Source organism: Primulina tabacum, chromosome 18 (genome assembly GCF_025594145.1).
Source record: "Primulina tabacum isolate GXHZ01 chromosome 18, ASM2559414v2, whole genome shotgun sequence".
Lineage (NCBI taxonomy): Eukaryota > Viridiplantae > Streptophyta > Magnoliopsida > Lamiales > Gesneriaceae > Primulina > Primulina tabacum.
The window spans coordinates 16,845,547-16,864,872 of record NC_134567.1 but is presented as its reverse complement, the minus strand read 5'-3'; the positions used below and the strand labels follow the sequence as shown (position 1 = coordinate 16,864,872).

The 19,326-nt window shown below is 39.5% G+C and overlaps 1 pseudogene; it reads right to left on the bottom strand.

Moving 5' to 3' along the window:
- Window positions 1–2,704: 2,704 nt before the first annotated feature.
- The window catches only part of LOC142532323 (uncharacterized), an 81,504-nt pseudogene continuing 64,882 nt past the window's right edge, over window positions 2,705–19,326 (bottom strand).

Genomic DNA, 19,326 nt, shown 5'->3' with positions numbered 1-19,326 from the left:
ATGATATGAGTATATCTATCAAACTGTATTTTAATTATGAGCGTAATGATCAATAATCACGTCAAGCATAGAAGAAGGGTGTTACAATTTATATGGTATAAGAGCCCACGGTTCTTCGACAGGGAAGACATTGTACTTCATCCATACATGGGGAACTCGACGAGTAAGTATCTTTGTACCCCGTAGTTTTTGTTAAATAAGTTGCCTTTACGTGACCTACTTGTAGGCTAAGTGACAATTCCACCTAAATGTAAAGTGCACGAGGGAGAGTCGTTTAAGGGCAAGGCACTGGTGACAGAAGGTCCGTAGATGACTGTGCTCAACTACTCCAACAAAAAGCAAAAGTCCATGGTGAGCAGATACAGTAGCCATTGGAGATGCAACGGACTACTCATGAGCAGGCACAAGCACAAGCCATAGTACCCAGACATATTCCTCTTTAGACGGATGTCTATGACCGTTTTAGATGCTTGAATCCTCCGGAATTTACAGGGAGAACTGATCCAGCGTAGCAGATGAGTGCATTAAGTCCTTGGAATCCATCTTCTCCCACATACACATGGAAGAAGCTGCCAAGGTTCCTTGTGCTAACTTTATGTTGACAAAACATGCGAGAATATGGTGAGAAATTGTAAAAGTGGCATTACCTATGATACCATTGACATTAGATAAATTTAAGTGCACGTTTTACAACAAATATTTTAGAAAAGATGTACGGGCAAAGAAGGCCAGTGATTTCCTGAATTTGAAGCAAGGGACAATATCGATGATTGAGTATATACAACAGTCTGATGTAGGACTTCAATTTGTACCATATGTTGCTCAAGATGACACAGTTAAGGGCGAACATTTCATGTGAGGGCTTCGTTCTGAAATCAAAAGAGATGTAAGGATGTCTAAAGCTGCCAATTATGGGGAGATAGTGGATAAAGCACTTATGACAGAGCATGATGAACGTGAAATCGAACAAGATAGGCAGCTGCGAAGGCAACAATATTTTCAAAAGAGCCAAAGAGTAGGACAAGGCAAAAATACAGATATTAAAGGTCTTTGACTTGAGGAGTCACGTGTCAAAGGTCCCACTCTGAGCAAGGATCAGAACAGACCACTTTGTCCTAAGTCTGGTAAACATCATTCCAATGATTGCATGCAATGCACAAATGTTTGTTATCGTTGCAGAAGGCCAGAGCATATTGCCAAAGACTATCTAGGAGGTTCAAATAAAGTACAAGGATGCCTTTTCTCAGTGACCAAAGTGGAAGTGGATGCGGATAGATCAATGATCACTGGTGTGTTCTTGATTTATGTATCACTTCTATTGTTATACTAGATTCAGGAGCAACAAATTATTTTATTTCAGAATCGTTTGTATGGAAATTGGGCATTACACCAATTACAACAGAGACGCAATTCGCCATAGCTTTACCTTCTGGGTAAGAATTACATACAAATCAGATTATTTGAGCATGTCCAATATATGTCCTAGGCCATGAGATGTATGCTGATTTGATAGTCCTGAAAATGACAGATTTTGATGCAATACTGGGAATGGATTGGTTCTCTAAGTATCAAGCTACTATCGACTTCGGCATGAAAATTTTCAAGTTTGAACCAATAGGAACTGAACCAGTCATAGTAGCAAGTTCAGGTGTATCCTTACCCCTTCCGATAATCTCTGTTATGAAAGCATGTAAATTACTACAGAAGGGGCGTCAAGGATATTTATCATATGTTTTAATTACTAATTATGCCTATTATTGAGTTAAAAGATACATATTTTGTTTGTGAATTTCAAGAGGTATTCCCCGAAGATATAACAAGCCCTACCTCCAGATAGTGAAATATAATTTGTGATTGATTTTGTGGCAGGAACCCATCCAATCTCTAAAGCTCCTTATCGATTTTCTCCTACAAAGATGAAAGAATTGAAGGAACAGTTACAAGAGTTACTTGCTAAATGGTTTATTCGACCAAGCTTCTCACCCTGAGGCGCACCAGTTTTGTTTGTGAAAAAAAAATATGGCACCCTTTGTTTATGTATTGATTATAGGGAGTTGAACAAAGTGAAAATCAAAAATAAATATCCACTTCCTAGAATTGGCTATCTATTTGATCAATTAAAAGAGGCAGCTATCTTTTCAAAGATTGATTAATGATCGGGCTATCACCAATTAAAAATAAAACTAGATGATATATATATCAAAAATCTCCTCTCGAAAAAGGTATGGGCATTATGAATTCCTTGTAATGCCATTTGGACTAATGCATGCTCCAGCTTCTTTTATGGATTTGATGAACATAATTGTCAAACCATTTCTACACAAGTTCTTCATTGTTTTTATAGATGATATCCTCATCTACTCACGAATTTAGAATAACACCGAGAACATCTGAAATTAGTACTACAAACTTTGAAAGATAAACATTTGTATGAAAAATGGAATAAATGCAAATTTTGGCTGGAAAAAGTAGCATTTTTGGGTCATATCATTTCTAAAGAAGGTGTTTCAGTTGATCCAAGTAAGATTGAAGCTGTCAATAACTGGCTATGACCAACTACTGTTGCCGAAGGACGTAGTTTTCTTGGGTTAGCTAGTTATTACCATCATTTTATAGCAGGATTCTCGAAAATATAATTTCCCTTAACTGCTTTGTCAAGAAAAGATGTGAAATTTGTATGGAGTGAATCATGTGATCGAAGCTTTCAGGAATTGAAAACTAAGTTAACATCAGCACCTATTCTTGCGATTCTAGAAGGACCAAGAGGATTCGTAGTGTATAGTGATGCATCAAAACATGGCTTAGGAGCAGTCTTAATGCAACACGAGAAAGTGATTGGTTTTTCATCAAGATAATAAAAATAATATGAAAAGAACTATCATGCGCTTGATTTGGAATTGACAGCAGTTGTATTTGCATTAAAAATGTTGCGACATTACTTGTATGGTGAGTGGTGTGACATTTACACTAATCACAAGAGTTTGAAATATTTTTTCATATAAAAAGAATTGAATATGCGATGACGACGATGGTTGGAATTAGTGAAGATTATGACTGTGATATCAATTATCATTCAGGTTAAGGCAATGATGTTGTAGATGCGTTAAGTCGAAAGTCCAGTTCTATTGCCACATTGAGAGTATAAGAACAAATCTTACGGGATTTACAAAATTTGCAGATTGAAGTTACTACAAATGGAGCCGTAATTCAGCTATCATATCTCATGGTTCTCCAAACAATTGCAGACATAATCAAGGTCGAACAAAGTGTAGATATAGAGTTACAACAATTGAGATAGCGAGATGTGGAAAAATTGAATTTGAACTTTGAAGTGAATGGATATGGATTTATTGAGGTAGACCATGTGTGCCAAAAGAGGGAACTACTAGAACCGACATTCTTATTCATGCTCTGACTACACCCTACTCAATACATCCAGGAAGCACAAAAATGCACAAGGACTTCAAACAATATTTTTGGTGGCCATGTATGAAAAAAGATATTGCTCAATTTGTTGCACAATGCCTAACTTGTCAACAAGTCAAAACAGAACATCAAAGACCAGCAGGACTCTTTAAACCTTTTCCTATTCCTGAATGGAAATGGGAACACATTGTGATGAATTTCATTCTTGGTTAGCAAAGAACACAAAGAGGATTTAATGCCATATGGGTTATTGTTAATCGACTCACAAAATCATCTCACTTTCTTCCAGTTAAAATCACATACACGATGAGTCAATATGCTGAAGAATACATCAAGGAGATAGTGAGGCTCCATGGTATCCTAATGTCCATTGTATCTGAAAGAGATCCCAAGTTCTCATGTATATTTTGGAAAAGTTTACATCATGCCATGGGAACTCAATTGTCATTTAGCACGGTGTTCCATCCTCAAACTGATGGACAATCATGACGAGTGAATCATGTAACGATCATGGGACATTAGCTTGAACCAACATCGGCCTCGGCCCATAACCATGCACCACTACTGATCATGGGTCATTAAGATGGTCCAGCATGAGCCCTAGCCCATGCCCATGCACCGTCACTCATAGAATATCACACCCCTGGAAAGTGGCTTCTTTTGCCTCCTCCAACACTTGAACCCAGGACCTCCAGGCTTAAGTACCTAGATTCTTAATATGTTGGTACAAGTTGGGCTAGTAGATCAACTGGTACCAATAATTTACTAGCCTAACTGGTACCAACACTTTAAGAATCTAGGTACTTAAACATGGAGGTCCCTGGTTCAAGTGTTGGGGGAGGCAAAAGAAACAACTTTCCAGGGGTGGGATATTCTATGAGTGACGGTGCATGGGCATGGGCTAGGTGTGGGGACCCGGGCTCTAACTCAATTCTTTTCGGGATTAATCGGATCCTTGTTCAAAATTACGGGTCAAAATTTTGCTTTTAACATTAAATCAAATATTTACAACTCAAGCACAATATAATTCTATGTTCATTTCATTACAACAAACATAATATACATGCCTCGTTTTATTCATATTCTACAAACCAGTACTTAAGTACAGTACATGTCAAAAGTACAACTACTAGTTCCTCTGCTACGCCCGTGATCACCACGCTATGTCCATCTTTCATCTTTGTCGCGACCCTGATCCTGCCCCACATGTTGTTATGCACACATACAGACATAACAATAGCCGGAAACTCCGGTGAGAACAAATCCCAGTATAAAACATGTATGCATGCTGATACATAATCATAAATCATGAATGAAACAATAACAATAGGTTCCATAGTCTATGAAACCAATCTATATAAGCATACAATTCAAATCAAATCATGTATTGACTCGACTCAACTCTAACTCTAGGGATCCCGGTGTGAATAAGACGTCACTGTCTGTCACCTACCCTCCCAATCGGAGTAACTGTACGTCTTATTCCTAGACTTCGGTCATGTCTGTATCGAATGTCTACAATCGGCGGATATCTGCTCCTCTGCGTCGATACACCGAACGTCTAGAAGTTTGGCAAATCTGCCAATGACTCTCCTATCTCAAATGAATGAATATAAATCTATAAATGCATAATCATATCAAAAGATTTGAATATAATCTATAAAAAAATCATAATCATATCAAAAGACAAGCAACTAATATAGTATGTGATTTTGTTGGGAAACTCAAATTGAATCTTATTTGAGTTGTGTCTTCCCCAAACAAAACATGCATTATACCTTTCGTCGTAGTATAATCGTCGTCGTAGTCGAATTCTTGTTCCCAAATTTACCAATACAAATCTGAAATGGCATAATCAATGTGTATTCTATCAAACTTCTACTAAATTCAACACATATATGAATTGATAATCAATCTCAATACAAATCGACGGTACAACGGAATAATCCTGCGATACCGATCACTCAATAACATCATAATCAATCACAATCAACTCATACTCCTCATTAAAATATAATGTATCATACTGAACTCTTCACTATCTTAACTCAATATACATGCTGGAAAATCGACACCATCTCAATCGGTATCCAAAAATTGATCCGATTGTATTTCCATACTCACCATAATCATAAGAACATATAATATAACTCATATCTGATTTTCTCATACAACTCAACTTCAAAACATGCTTAAAGGAAACAATACGTACATTCCCTTGTAGCCTTCAAAGAGAGGAATCCAAATCTATATTTAGATTCAAGTTTTAATGTATAAATCTCACACAATCACAATTATAACTTTGGGAGAACTTGAGGAATTGTTGAAGATGCTCTCGGTTCTGAATTCTGTAATGAGAAAGACTAAATCAGTCCAATATCTATATATATATGCCATGTGTCACAACAAGGAACAAAGGTGGATTTCTCGCATGCAGCACCGCGGGTGCGGTCACTCTTCACCGCGGGTGCGCTGTGCCCAGGGCATGCCTTTCATTTCTGAAATTCGACGACCGCGGGTGCGGTCCCTCCTTGACCGCGGGTGCGGTCTTGCTTCGAATAAAATTTCCTACCCTACTGGACATCAACCGCGGGTGCACTCTCTCTGGACCGCGGGTGTGGTGACCCTACTGTAAAATGGCCATCTTTCTGTCCATGCACCGCGGGTGCGGTGCTTCTCTAGGCGCGGGGGCGGTCTTCCTTCAAGCAACATTTAATCTTTGCAGTTTTTTAAATATGACCATCTAGGGCATTACATTTCTCCCCCTCTTAGATATTAGTTCGTCCTCGAACGTGAAATCAATTAATCAAAGTATGTAAAAACAGCAGTAAAATCAAAAGCTGAATAAATACTCACATCATGAGAATAACTCGGGATATCTCTGTCTCATATCTGCTTCTGTCTCCCAAGTCGCTTCCTCGGTGCCATGACGACTCCACTGGACTTTTACTAGTGGAATAGTCTTCGTTCTGAGCTATTTCTCTTTCCGATCAAGTATCTGTATCGGTTGTTCAAGATAACTCAACGCCTGATCTAGCTCAGCTTCGTCAGGCCGAATGACATGAGAATAATCTGGAATGTATCTACGCAGCATCGATACATGAAAAACATCATGTATCCCGGATAGAGAAGGAGGAAGAGCTAGTCGATATGCTCGATCGCCAATCTTCTCAAGAATCTCGTATGGACCGATGTATCTAGTAGACAATTTCCCACGCTTGCCAAATCTGACAATGCCTCTGAAGGGAGAAATCTTCAACAATACTCTGTCCCCTTTATCAAATACAAGCGGTCTACGTCAGATATTGGCATATTTGGCTTGTCTATCCTGTGCTGTTTTCATTCTCTTCTGGATTATCTTCACTTTCTCAGTCATTTCACGAATCATATCAGGCCCAAGTTCTGGTACCTCAGATATATCATCCCAGTACAACGGAGATCTGCACTTCTTGCCATACAATGCTTCAAACGGTGCCATCTCTATGCTCGTTTGATAGCTGTTGTTGTACGAGAATTCACACAACGGTAGTGAATCTTGCCAACTAGTGCCGAAATCTAGCACTACAGCTCTCAACATGTCCTCTAAAGTCTGGATAGTTCGCTCTGACTGTCCGTCCGTTTGAGGATGATAAGCAGTACTCAGGTGTAATGTCGTACCTAAGGCCTGCTGCAAACTACGCCAAAAGTGTGAAGTGAATCGTGGATCACGATCTGATACGATGGACTTCTGCACACCATGCAATCTGACTACTTCTCTGATATAGGTCTCGGCCATCTTATCGTGTCTGTATGTCATTCTGTATGGAATAAAACAAGCCTATTTGGTCAATCTATCAATAATGACCCAAATCGCGTCACAGCCCCGGGATGATCGAGGTAACTTTGTCACGAAATCCATGGAAATGTGATCCCATTTCCACTCTGGAATAGACAAACTCTGAAGTAAACCTCCGGGCTTCTTTCTTTCAGCTTTCACCTGTTTGCAATTTAAACACTTAGACACAAATTCGGCAATGTCTGACTTCATCTGTTTCCACCAGAACTGTGTCTTTAGATCATTGTACATCTTCCTACCACCAGGATGAATACTGAACCGACTACAGTGCGCTTCTGACATAATCTGTTGTTTCAAGTCTGAAACATCTGGCACTACAAGACGGTTATTCACATACAGAACAAAATCATGTACCTGATATTCAGACTGATGTCCTGATCTGACCATCTGAATCGACTTCTGCACATTCTGATAAGTTCTTTGAGCCTCTTTAATCCTCATAATCAAATCTGGCTCAACTTGAATCGAAGCAAGTCTCAGCGGTCTACTATCTGTGTCAAATGCTAAACCAGACAAACATCAATCCTCAACTAAATTTGAAACACCTATCGTCGATAAGGATAGGGCACATACCTTTCGACTCAAGGCATCTGCTGCGGCATTTGACTTCCCTGGATAGTACTTGATCTCGCAATCAAAATCTTTTAATAAATCGAGCCATCTACGCTGTCTCATATTCAATTCTGATTGAGAAAACAGATACTTCAGGCTCTTGTGATCAGAGTAGATCTCAAATTTCTCGCCATAAAGATAATGACGCCAAATCTTCAATGCAAATACTATCGCCGCCAATTCAAGATCATGAATGGGGTATCGAATCTCATGTTGCTTCAGCTGTCTCGAGGCGTATGCGATCACATGACCTCGTTGCATAAGAATACATCCCAGCCCTCTGTGAGATGCATCACAATATACAACGAAATCGCCAGTACCTGAAGGAATCATCAAGACAGGTGCACTGGTCAGTCCCTTCTTCAACTCTAGAAAGCTAGACTCACAATCCGCAGACCACACAAATGGCGCATTCTTCTGTGTCAACTGGGTAATCGGCTTCGCAATACTGGAGAAATCTTTAATGAATCGTCGATAGTACCCTGCCAGACCCTGAAACTGCGTATCTCTGGCACAGAAGTCGGTCTTGGCCAACCGATCACAGCTTCAAATTTACTCGGATCTACAGAAATACCGTCTCCAGATATGATATGACCCAAGAAGACAACCTGTCTCAGCCAAAACTCACACTTCGACAGTTTAGCAAATAATCTTTCATTTCTTAACGTTTGCAACACAATTCTCAAATGATCGGCATGCTCAGTCATACTCTTGGAATACACTAAAATATCATCAATAAAAAAAATCACAAACTCATCTAAATACCTCTGAAAGACACGGTTCATCAACCCCATAAACACCGCTGGAGAATTCGTTAAACCAAAAGGCATGACAACAAACTCATAATGTCCATACCTGGTTCGGAATGCTGTCTTCGATATATCAACATCTCTAACTCTTAGCTGGTGATATCCAGATCTCAGATCGATCTTGGAATAAACAGAGGATCCCTGCAACTGATCAAATAAATCATCGATACGAGGCAATGGATATTTGTTCTTTACCGTCGCCTTGTTCAGTTACCGGTAGTCGATACACAATCTCATTGAACTGTCTTTCTTTCGTACAAAAAGTACTGGAGCGCCCCAAGGAGATACACTGGGTCTGATATATCCCTTGGCTAGAAGATCTTCTAACTGTGCTTTCAATTCTTTCAATTCTATCGGCGCCATCCTATACGGAGATCTCGAAATAGGAACGGTACCCGGAATGAGATCAATGCTAAAATCTACCTCTCGAACTGGAGGTAATCCTGGAATCTCGTCAGGAAATACATCTGCAAACTCCCGTACTACTGGAAAAATCTGCCAATGCCGGGCTCGATTTCTGTAGATCAATTGTTAGGTCGTCCCGTGTTCACCAAAGTAAAGATGTCAGGGTTTAAGTCGTTGATGAACTGGTCCGCGACCGCTTTGTCATTTCCTGCCATGTGTGGCGCAAATCGGAGCAAAGAAGAAAACTTGGCAACATACTCTTCTATGTTCCACTGCCCCTGTCTCAAGTTGGCAAATTCGGCCCCTTTGTCTTTTCGATACGACACTGGAAAGAAACGTTGATAAAATTCATCTTTAAATACTTTCCAAGTAATATCGATACCTCGATGTTCTAAGGCTCTTTTTGTGGTCAACCACCAGCTTTTCGCAACTTCTTGCAACTGATGCCCGATTAGTTTCACTCTTCGTTCGTTTGTATAAGCCAGAGATTCAAACAACATCTCTATATCGTCTAACCAGCTCTCACAATCTACTGCATTTTCTGTGCCCTTCAAGGTAGGTGGATGGAATGATTGAAATCTCTTCAACAAGGTTTCCATAGGTGTAGCTGTAACATCCATCTGAGTACCTGACGTACTACCCTGTTCTGGCACCTGCCCTGCAGCTGGTTGTGGTATCCTTCTAGGCGGCATAACCTGGTTATCAAACAGATTAGTATACAATCTATACAATCTGTCTCAGCCCTCCTCTGATCATATACCTCCGATCCAGAATCGGTTCTGATTCAATCTTTACAAGTACATGCTGTAAATCAATTCAGATAACAATACAACATGTAATAGAGAAAGCAATAAATCATGCTAGCACCTCAAAAGCAAGGAAGGAGACTCGATCTACCCCGCCCATTCTATTCTATCTCAGTCTACAGGACCTACGGCTCTGATACCACCTGTTGTGGGGACCCGGGCTCTAACTCAATTCTTTTTGGGATTAATCGGATCCTTGTTCAAAATTACGGGTCAAAATTTTGCTTTTAACATTAAATCAAATATTTACAACTCAAGCACAATATAATTCTATGTTCATTTCATTACAACAAACATAATATACATGCCTCGTTTTATTCATATTCTACAAACCAGTACTTAAGTACAGTACATGTCAAAAGTACAACTACTAGTTCCTCTGCTACGCCCGTGATCACCACGCTATGTCCATCTTTCATCTTTGTCGCGACCCTGATCCTGCCCCACATGTTGTTATGCACACATACAGACATAACAATAGCCGGAAACTCCGGTGAGAACAAATCCCAGTATAAAACATGTATGCATGCTGATACATAATCATAAATCATGAATGAAACAATAACAATAGGTTCCATAGTCTATGAAACCAATCTATATAAGCATACAATTCAAATCAAATCATGTCTTGACTCGACTCAACTCTAACTCTAGGGATCCCGGTGTGAATAAGACGTCACTAGCTGTCACCTACCCTCCCAATCGGAGTAACTGTACGTCTTATTCCTAGACTTCGGTCATGTCTGTATCGAATGTCTACAATCGGAGGATATCTGCTCCTATGCGTCGATACACCGAACGTCTAGAAGTTTGGCAAATCTGCCAATGACTCTCCTATCTCAAATGAATTAATATAAATCTATAAATGCATAATCATATCAAAAGATTTGAATATAATCTATAAACAAATCATAATCATATCAAAAGACAAGCAACTAATATAGTATGTGATTTTGTTGGGAAACTCAAATTGAATCTTATTTGAGTTGTGTCTTCCCCAAACAAAACATGCATTATACCTTTCGTCGTAGTATAATCGTCGTCGTAGTCGAAGTCTTGTTCCCAAATTTACCAATACAAATCTGAAATGGCATAATCAATGTGTATTCTATCAAACTTCTACTAAATTCAACACATATATGAATTGATAATCAATCTCAATACAAATCGACGGTACAACGGCATAATCCTGCGATACCGATCACTCAATAACATCATAATCAATCACAATCAACTCATACTCCTCATTAAAATATAATGTATCATACTGAACTCTTCACTATCTTAACTCAATATACATGCTGGAAAATCGACACCATCTCAATCGGTATCCGAAAATCGATCCGATTGTATTTCCATACTCACCATAATCATAAGAACATATAATATAACTCATATCTGATTTTCTCATACAACTCAACTTCAAAACATGCTTAAAGGAAACAATACGTACATTCCCCTGTAGCCTTCAAAGAGAGGAATCCAAATCTATATTTAGATTCAAGTTTTAATGTATAAATCTCACACAATCACAATTATAACTTTGGGAGAACTTGAGGAATTGTTGAAGATGCTCTCGGTTCTGAATTCTGTAATGAGAAAGACTAAATCAGTCAAATATCTATATATATATGCCATGTGTCACAACAAGGAACAAAGGTGGATTTCACGCATGCAGCACCGCGGGTGCGGTCACTCTTCACCGCGGGTGCGCTGCCAGGGCATGCCTTTCATTTCTGAAATTCGACGACCGCGGGTGCGGTCCCTCCTTGACCGCAGGTGCGGTCTTGCTTCGAATAAAATTTCCTACCCTACTGGACATCAACCGCGGGTGCACTCTCTCTGGACCGCGGGTGCAGTGACCCTACGGTAAAATGGTCATCTTTCTGTCCATGCACCGCGGGTGTGGTGCTTCTCTAGGCGCGGGGGCGGTCTCCCTTCAAGCAACATTTCATCTTTGCATTTTTTTAAATATGACTATCTAGGGCATTACACTAGGTCTCATGTTGGACCATCTAAACGACCCATGATCAGTAGTGGTGCATGGGTATGGGCCTCGCCCATACCCATGCACAACTACTGATCATGGGTCGTTAGGATGGTCTAGCATGGGCCTCGACCTATGTCCATGCACTGCCACTCATAGAATATCCCACTCCTGGAAAGTGATTTTTTTCATCTCCCCCAACACATGAACCCAGGATCTCAAGGCATAAGTACCTAGATTTTTATATTTTTTGTAGCCCAACTGGTACCAACAATTTACGAATCTAGGTACTTATTCCTTGAGGTCCTTGGTTCAAGTGTTGAGGGAGGAGAAACAAAACACTTTCAAAGTGTGGGATATTCTATGTGTAGCGGTCATGGACATGGGACGAGGCTCATGTTGGATCATCCTAACGACCCATTGTAAGGCCCGAGAATTGGGATTACCATAATCTGAAAAGATTTGGCGATAATTGATATGATTATAGATGGAAAGGATTAGACCGAGAAGACGGAAGAAAACACGGAATATGTGCAAGGACAGAGCACCTCGCGCATATGCGCGACAAGGAGCCGCGCATATGCGCGTGGGTGGCAGAAGACCTCGCGCATATGCGCGAGATATGTGCGCGCATATGCGCGAGATGTGCACCAAGTGAGTGCTGAGTCCAGAAGGCTGGGCGCACATGCGCGACCTAAAGACAATGTCCAGAGAAGTTGGCGCATATGCGCCGGATGGAGGGGCGCATATGCACGAGTTGCATTGAACCAGACTGTAGGTCTCGCGCATATGCGCGATGATGGGGCGCGCATATGCGCGAGCTACCGTGTGAACGACGCGCCGAGACCTATGGTCTCGCGCATATGCGCGAGACGTTCAGTACGCACAATGCTCCACTTGCCTTACATGCAACGTATATATGTATATATATATATATATGAATCACCTTTCATTCCTCTGAGGAAATGAACGAAAGTCTCAAGGAAAGATTTTATTTCGTGTGCTTCAAATTTTAATCGTGTTAAATCCGCCCGTCTGATTTTGAATCCGAGTACGACACCAAGTTCCTAGCGACGACAGCTACAACAGGACGTAAGTTTTGTTACGTTTAGATACGATTTGAAATTATGGTATTGCCAGAATCGGGTAGAATTCCTATATGTTGTTTTTGCGATATGGATTAGATTGTGTCTTGATTCGATATGGATCAGATTATGTTTGATTTGAGTATTGATCAGACTAGATTTTGAATTGAGTTGCATATTGAGATTGTGCCTATGCGATATTGTATTTCAGATTGATATGGACAGATTTGACTTCGAGACTTCGACTTCGTCAGACCGCGAAGACAAAGGTATAAATTTATGTTGATGTGGGATTGCACAACTCGAGTCCGATTGACTTGAGTTTCCCAAAATCACATACTTTACTTTATTGCATCGATATTTGCAATTGTATGAGATTGATACCTTTGATTTGTTGATTTATGTATTGAGTCATAAGCGGATATGCTTAATTGTAAATGAATAATCTTGTGACAGTAGCGCCGGATAGTGATGGAATCGTCACTGGCACATTGCACATTGTCACATGATAGGATGTTGGTGAAAATGCCGAAGTCTGTGACGGTTAGGTCAAGACATCGGACGTTTGGCTATATCGGAGTGGATAGAATTGTAGTTTCTTCTATTACTGATGTTCGATATGGAAAGAGCCAAAGTCCGTGAATAAGAACATGACACCACCCCGATCGGGAGTGTAGGTGGGTGTATGTTCTTATTCCGATCGGGATCCCTAGATTAGGACGAGTCGAGTACGAGTCTATGAGTCACGGAGTGTGATTCAGAGTTTGTGTTGATCCATGTGTCGGATTGGATACATGTTATATTCCGAGTTTATATTGAATCATGCTTCTAAATTTGATACATGTTATGAATGTTTATTTCATACTTTTATATTGTTTATATGAAATGCATGTATACATGGTTTATACTGGGAATATAATTCTCACCGGAGTTATCCGGCTGTTGTCTTGTTTGTATGTGTGCATGACAACAGGTGGGGATAGGATCAGGGTCAAGACAAGAAGAGAGAGAGATCATGATTAGAGTGGAGACTACGGACTTGGATTAAAGATAGGGTTTGAACACTTGATAATTAGTTGTTAAACCTTAGTTTTATTGAATGTAGACTTGTACTTTATTTTATACGAATCTGTATATTAGTTAGATTCCATTACGTGCAGCATTTAAAGAATTTTTTTTTTATGACCCAAATTACTTGAATTAATAAATTGATCCTAAGGATGATTAAGAATTGAATTAGCATCCGGGTTCCCACAACAGGTGGTATCAGAGCAATAGGTCCAGAACGGTACGTTCTTGAGATTGAGATAGAAGCTAGTGAGTGGGGTAGATTGAGTTTTCTTTCCTTGCATGTGATTGCTAGCATGTAATTTATTATAATGTTGAATTACATTGTGTATGCTAACATGATATTATGTTTTATTGCTTTTGAAACTACATGTTACCTGAATATCTGAGTTGATTTGGTAATATGTATTATTTGGAAATGAGTCAGAACCAATTCTTGATCAGAGGTAAGCTGATTGGAAAGGGATTGAGACGGATTTGTCTCATGTGATTGCTAACTCTTGTGATTATCAGATATACCTCCGAGAAGAATTCGAGAATCGGGTAGTACTTCGAGTAATAAGATAGAGGTGTCAGAAACTCCGATGGAAACAATGATGACGAGGTTTCAGTCGTTTCAACCGCCGATTCTGAAGAGGACTGAGACACCAGTCGATTGTGAGAATTTGTTAGAGGATATAGAAATGATATTTTAATTTCTGAGTTTCACAGATGATTGTAGAGTTAAACTGATTGGGCACCAGTTATGGGAAATCGCAAGGAGTTGGTGGCTGGTAACCAAAGAAGCCTTAGAACAGCGTGGTCCAGTGATTACGTGGAAAGTTTTTAAAGTTGAATTCTATCAAAGATTTTTCCCCGTATCATATAGACAGGATAAAAGTGCAGAGTTTGCAAATCTGAGACAGGGTCAGTTGATTATTGATGAGTATTTGGCCCAGTTCTTTACCTTGATACATTTTGCCCCTCACGTGGCTATAAATGATGCAGCTATATTTGATCAGTTCATCCAGGGATTGAATCCAGAGATACGTACATTGGTGAATGTGAAGCAACCGAATAATTTTGCTGACACTCTGAACAGAGCTAGAAGAGCAGAAACAGTTCTGATGAGACAAAAGGAAGCTTCGCATGTTCTTTCAACACCGAGACCACAACAACTACCTCTCAGAATCGAGATTGGTAGCAGCAGTAGTGAAAAGAAGGAGCAGTTGAAAGCTCGAAAGAAGCAGTTCAAGAAGTTAGGGAGCGGTTTATCTAGCTCCAGTAGTTCTAGCCCAATTTATACAGGAGTGTATTGTAGAGCCTGTGGAGGAAGACATCCCACGGCATGTCTGTAAACAGCAGGGACATTTTGCTAGAGTTTGTCCACAGAGAGGTTCCCGAAGATTCCAGGGAGCAGAGGCATCTGGTGGTAGTGACCGAGGAACAGATCCAGGATGCACTTGATGATGTAGTGACAGGTATCTGTTCTTTTATGATTTTGTTCCATATGTATTGGGAGATTCTCGTACATCTTATACATGATTCTGTATGAATTGCATTGACATATGATTTATTCGGTTGGGTCTGTATATACTGTAGTATTGATTTCTTTATCTTTTGGGGAAAAGATTTATACCAGTGAATTCTGTAAATATCGTATACTGCAGTAAAGTGAGAATGAGATTGAGTTATACTGTGTTGTACTTGTGTGGTTTGATTTTGACTGCATTATTGATATTGATGTATTGAAAAGTACAGAACTATTATAGATTCTTGCCAGGAGATGGTAAGATTCGGACCTGAAATGGCCAAAGAATGAATAATATACGGTAAGGATTTTCGATTTAAAATTCCTTTGATATCTGTATTATTTATGACTCGATGATTATCGAAAGGAATGGAGTAATTCCTTATGTATTCAGTGGATTACTGAAACTGAGCGTATCATGGAAGGATTTGTCAGTAGCAGGAGAATTGCTAAAGTCTTCCTAGAGAAGATTCTGGGTTTGCTTTATATCAGGGAGAGTGATTTCAGCCTTGATTTGATATCAGGTACTGTTCCTATTGTTAGAATTCCATACAGAATGATGTTGATTGTATCGGAAGAATTGAAATATCAGTCAGAAGATTTATTGCCTGAGAATTAGAGTTACCTCTGATTGTGCGTGTCTCTGTAAAATACTTCAGTTCTGTTTATCAGTTCAATTATGGGAGGATGAATCCTGTGTTCAGAGGTATTCTGATGATTTTATGCCGTTTATCTATGATATTTTGATATACTCGTGGCATATGACTGACTGAATTGAATACCTTGTACTGAATGATCTGAGAACTGAAATTGGTGTATACAGAAATTGTTCAGATATGAGTTTTGACTGAAACAGATTGTATTTGTGGGATGTAATATCCGATTATGGCATACCAATTGATCTTGACACAGTTGAGGCCGTGATCAGTGACTGAGGACGACACTGATGGCAGAAAAGTTAGAAATTCATATTTGTCTGCGGTTAGCAAATTATGATATGTGACTGTTGTTGTGAAATTGCTTGAGAATTGTTATTGTTCTAAAACAGTATTAAAGACAGTATTGTTTGTGGGACATTACATTCAAAAATGATATAGCAGTTGATTTAAACAACGTCGAAGATGTGATACAGATTATTGGGAACCGTTGAGAGTATATACAGTTCAAGCCGAATCAGAGCTGATTTTGAAAATTACAGCAGTTTAGATGTTTGATTGGACTATTCAGAACTTGATTCGATAGTTAGAACAGGGTGTCAATCAGAATATCAGGTAGGTAATACTGTATTATATGTGAATAATCGACTTGTTTGTGCCGAATATTTCGAATCTGAAATGACAGATATAGTCAGAAGCGCACGGTAGTCGATTCAATATTTATTCTGGTGACAGAAATTGTATGATTATTCAAAAAGACAGTTTTGATATAAACAGAGGAGATCTGTTGTAGCAGAGTTTGTACTTAAATGTATGCATCGTCGACAGATGAAGACAGAAAAATAGAAACCAGGAGGTTGGTTATATTGATTAACGATTCTTGAATAGAAATGGGAGTACATTTCTATGGATTGTGTGACGACACTACTGAAATCTGGATAAGATTGTGCTATGATGTAATTATGATTGACAGATTGCTTGAATCTGCTTATATGATGTTGTACAGGATGACGTACAGATACGACCAGACGACTGAGATTTATGTCAGAAAAAGGGGTCAGATTGTATTGAATGCCAAAATTGATTATATCATACCATGATTTGGATTGATTTTGTATTTTTGGCAGAATATACAATAAACTCTTTCACCGATCTTATATAAATTTACGGATAGTCGGAGTGAACTATCTTGATACTGGAGAATATCCAGGAACTCTAGTGCTGGATTTTAGCACTAGTTGACGCAATTTGTGGTCATTTGTAATTTTCATAAGACAATAGTTATCAAATGCGTATTGAAATAGTATTATTCGAGACATTATACAATGATATCGGTCAATTTCCTTTGTATGAGGAAGATATCGCGGTGATACCTGAGATTGGATCTTATAGGACCTGGAATCTGATAGAGAAAATGAAACTGATTCATAAGAAAATAAAGACAGCTCAGAATAAATAGACTGAATATGTCAACGTCGGATGATGACTGTTGATATTTAAGGTTGAAGATTGAATATAACCCTGATTGAAATAATCAAATTGATAGGAGATGATAGTATTAATTAGTTATGAGCTGTTAATTGGTATATACGGATGTGGTATAGCCAGTATTGTGAGATTGATTCTATCATCAGTTATTCGAGTGGTATTATGAGGTTATACTTCTTGAAGCATTATTCCAGATTGAAATCAGAATCAGCAGAAGAAAGATGATTCAGGATAAAACTATTCCGTGGTTGGAAGTTCAAAGGAATGGTTAAGGCATCAAGGAAGCTATTTGGGAGACAGAGTCTGAGATGAAATAAAGATTCTAGCATCGTTTCCTTGAGGTGAGTTTTCTTTTAGCTTCTGTGTATACCTCCTTTGGTACCTGATTGGATACTTGACTTGATTGCCTGTGATTTCGAGGACGAAATCGTATCTTAGGGGGGGAGAAATGTAAGCCCCGAGAATTTGGATTACCATAATCTGAAATGATTTGCCGATAATTGATATGATTATAGACGGAAAGGATTAGACCGAAAAGACGAAAAAAAACACGGAATATGCGCGAGGACAGAGCACCACGCGCATATGCGCGACAAAGAGCCGCGCATATGCGCGTGGGTGGCAGAAGACCTCGCGCATATGCGCGAGATATGTGCGCGCATATGCGCGAGATGTACACCAGGTGAGTGCTGAGTCCAGAAGGCTGGGCGCACATGCGCGAACTAAAGACGCGCACATGCGCGAAATGTCCAGAGAAGTTGGCCTATATGCGCCGGATGGAGGCGCGCATATGCGCGAGTTGCATTGCACGAGACAATAGGTCTCGCGCATATGCGCGACGATGGGGCGCTCATATGCGCGAGCTACCGTGTGAACGACGCGCCGAAACCTACGGTCTCGCGCATATGCGCCGAGACAGGTCGCGCATATGCGCGAGACGTGCAGTACGCACAATGCTCCACTTGCCTTACATGCAACGTATATATGTATATATATATGTGAATCACCTTTCATTCCTCTGAGGAAATGAACGAAAGTCTCCAGGAAAGATTTTAGTTTCGTGTGCTTCAAATTTTAATCGTGTTAAATCCGCCCGTCTGATTTTTAATCCGAGTACGACACCAAGTTCCTAGCGACGACAGCTACAACAGGACGTAAGTTTTGTTACGTTTAGATACGATTTGAAATTATGGTATTGCCAGAATCGGGTAGAATTCCTATATGTTGTTTTTGCGATATGGATTAGATTGTGTCTTGATTCGATATGGATCAGATTATGTTTGATTTGAGTATTGATCAGACTAGATTTTGAATTGAGTTGCATATTGAGATTGTGCCTATGCGATATTTTATTTCAGATTGATATGGACAGATTTGACTTCGAGACTTCGACTTCGTCAGACCGCGAAGACAAAGGTATAAATTTATGTTGATGTGGGATTGCACAACTCGAGTCCGATTGACTTGAGTTTCCCAATATCACATACTTTACTTTATTGCATCGATATTTGTAATTGTATGAGATTGATACCTTTGATTTATTGATTTATGTATTGAGTCATAAGCGGATACCCTTAATTGTAAATGAATAATCTTGTGATAGTAGCGCCGGATAGTGATGGAATCGTCACTGGCACAT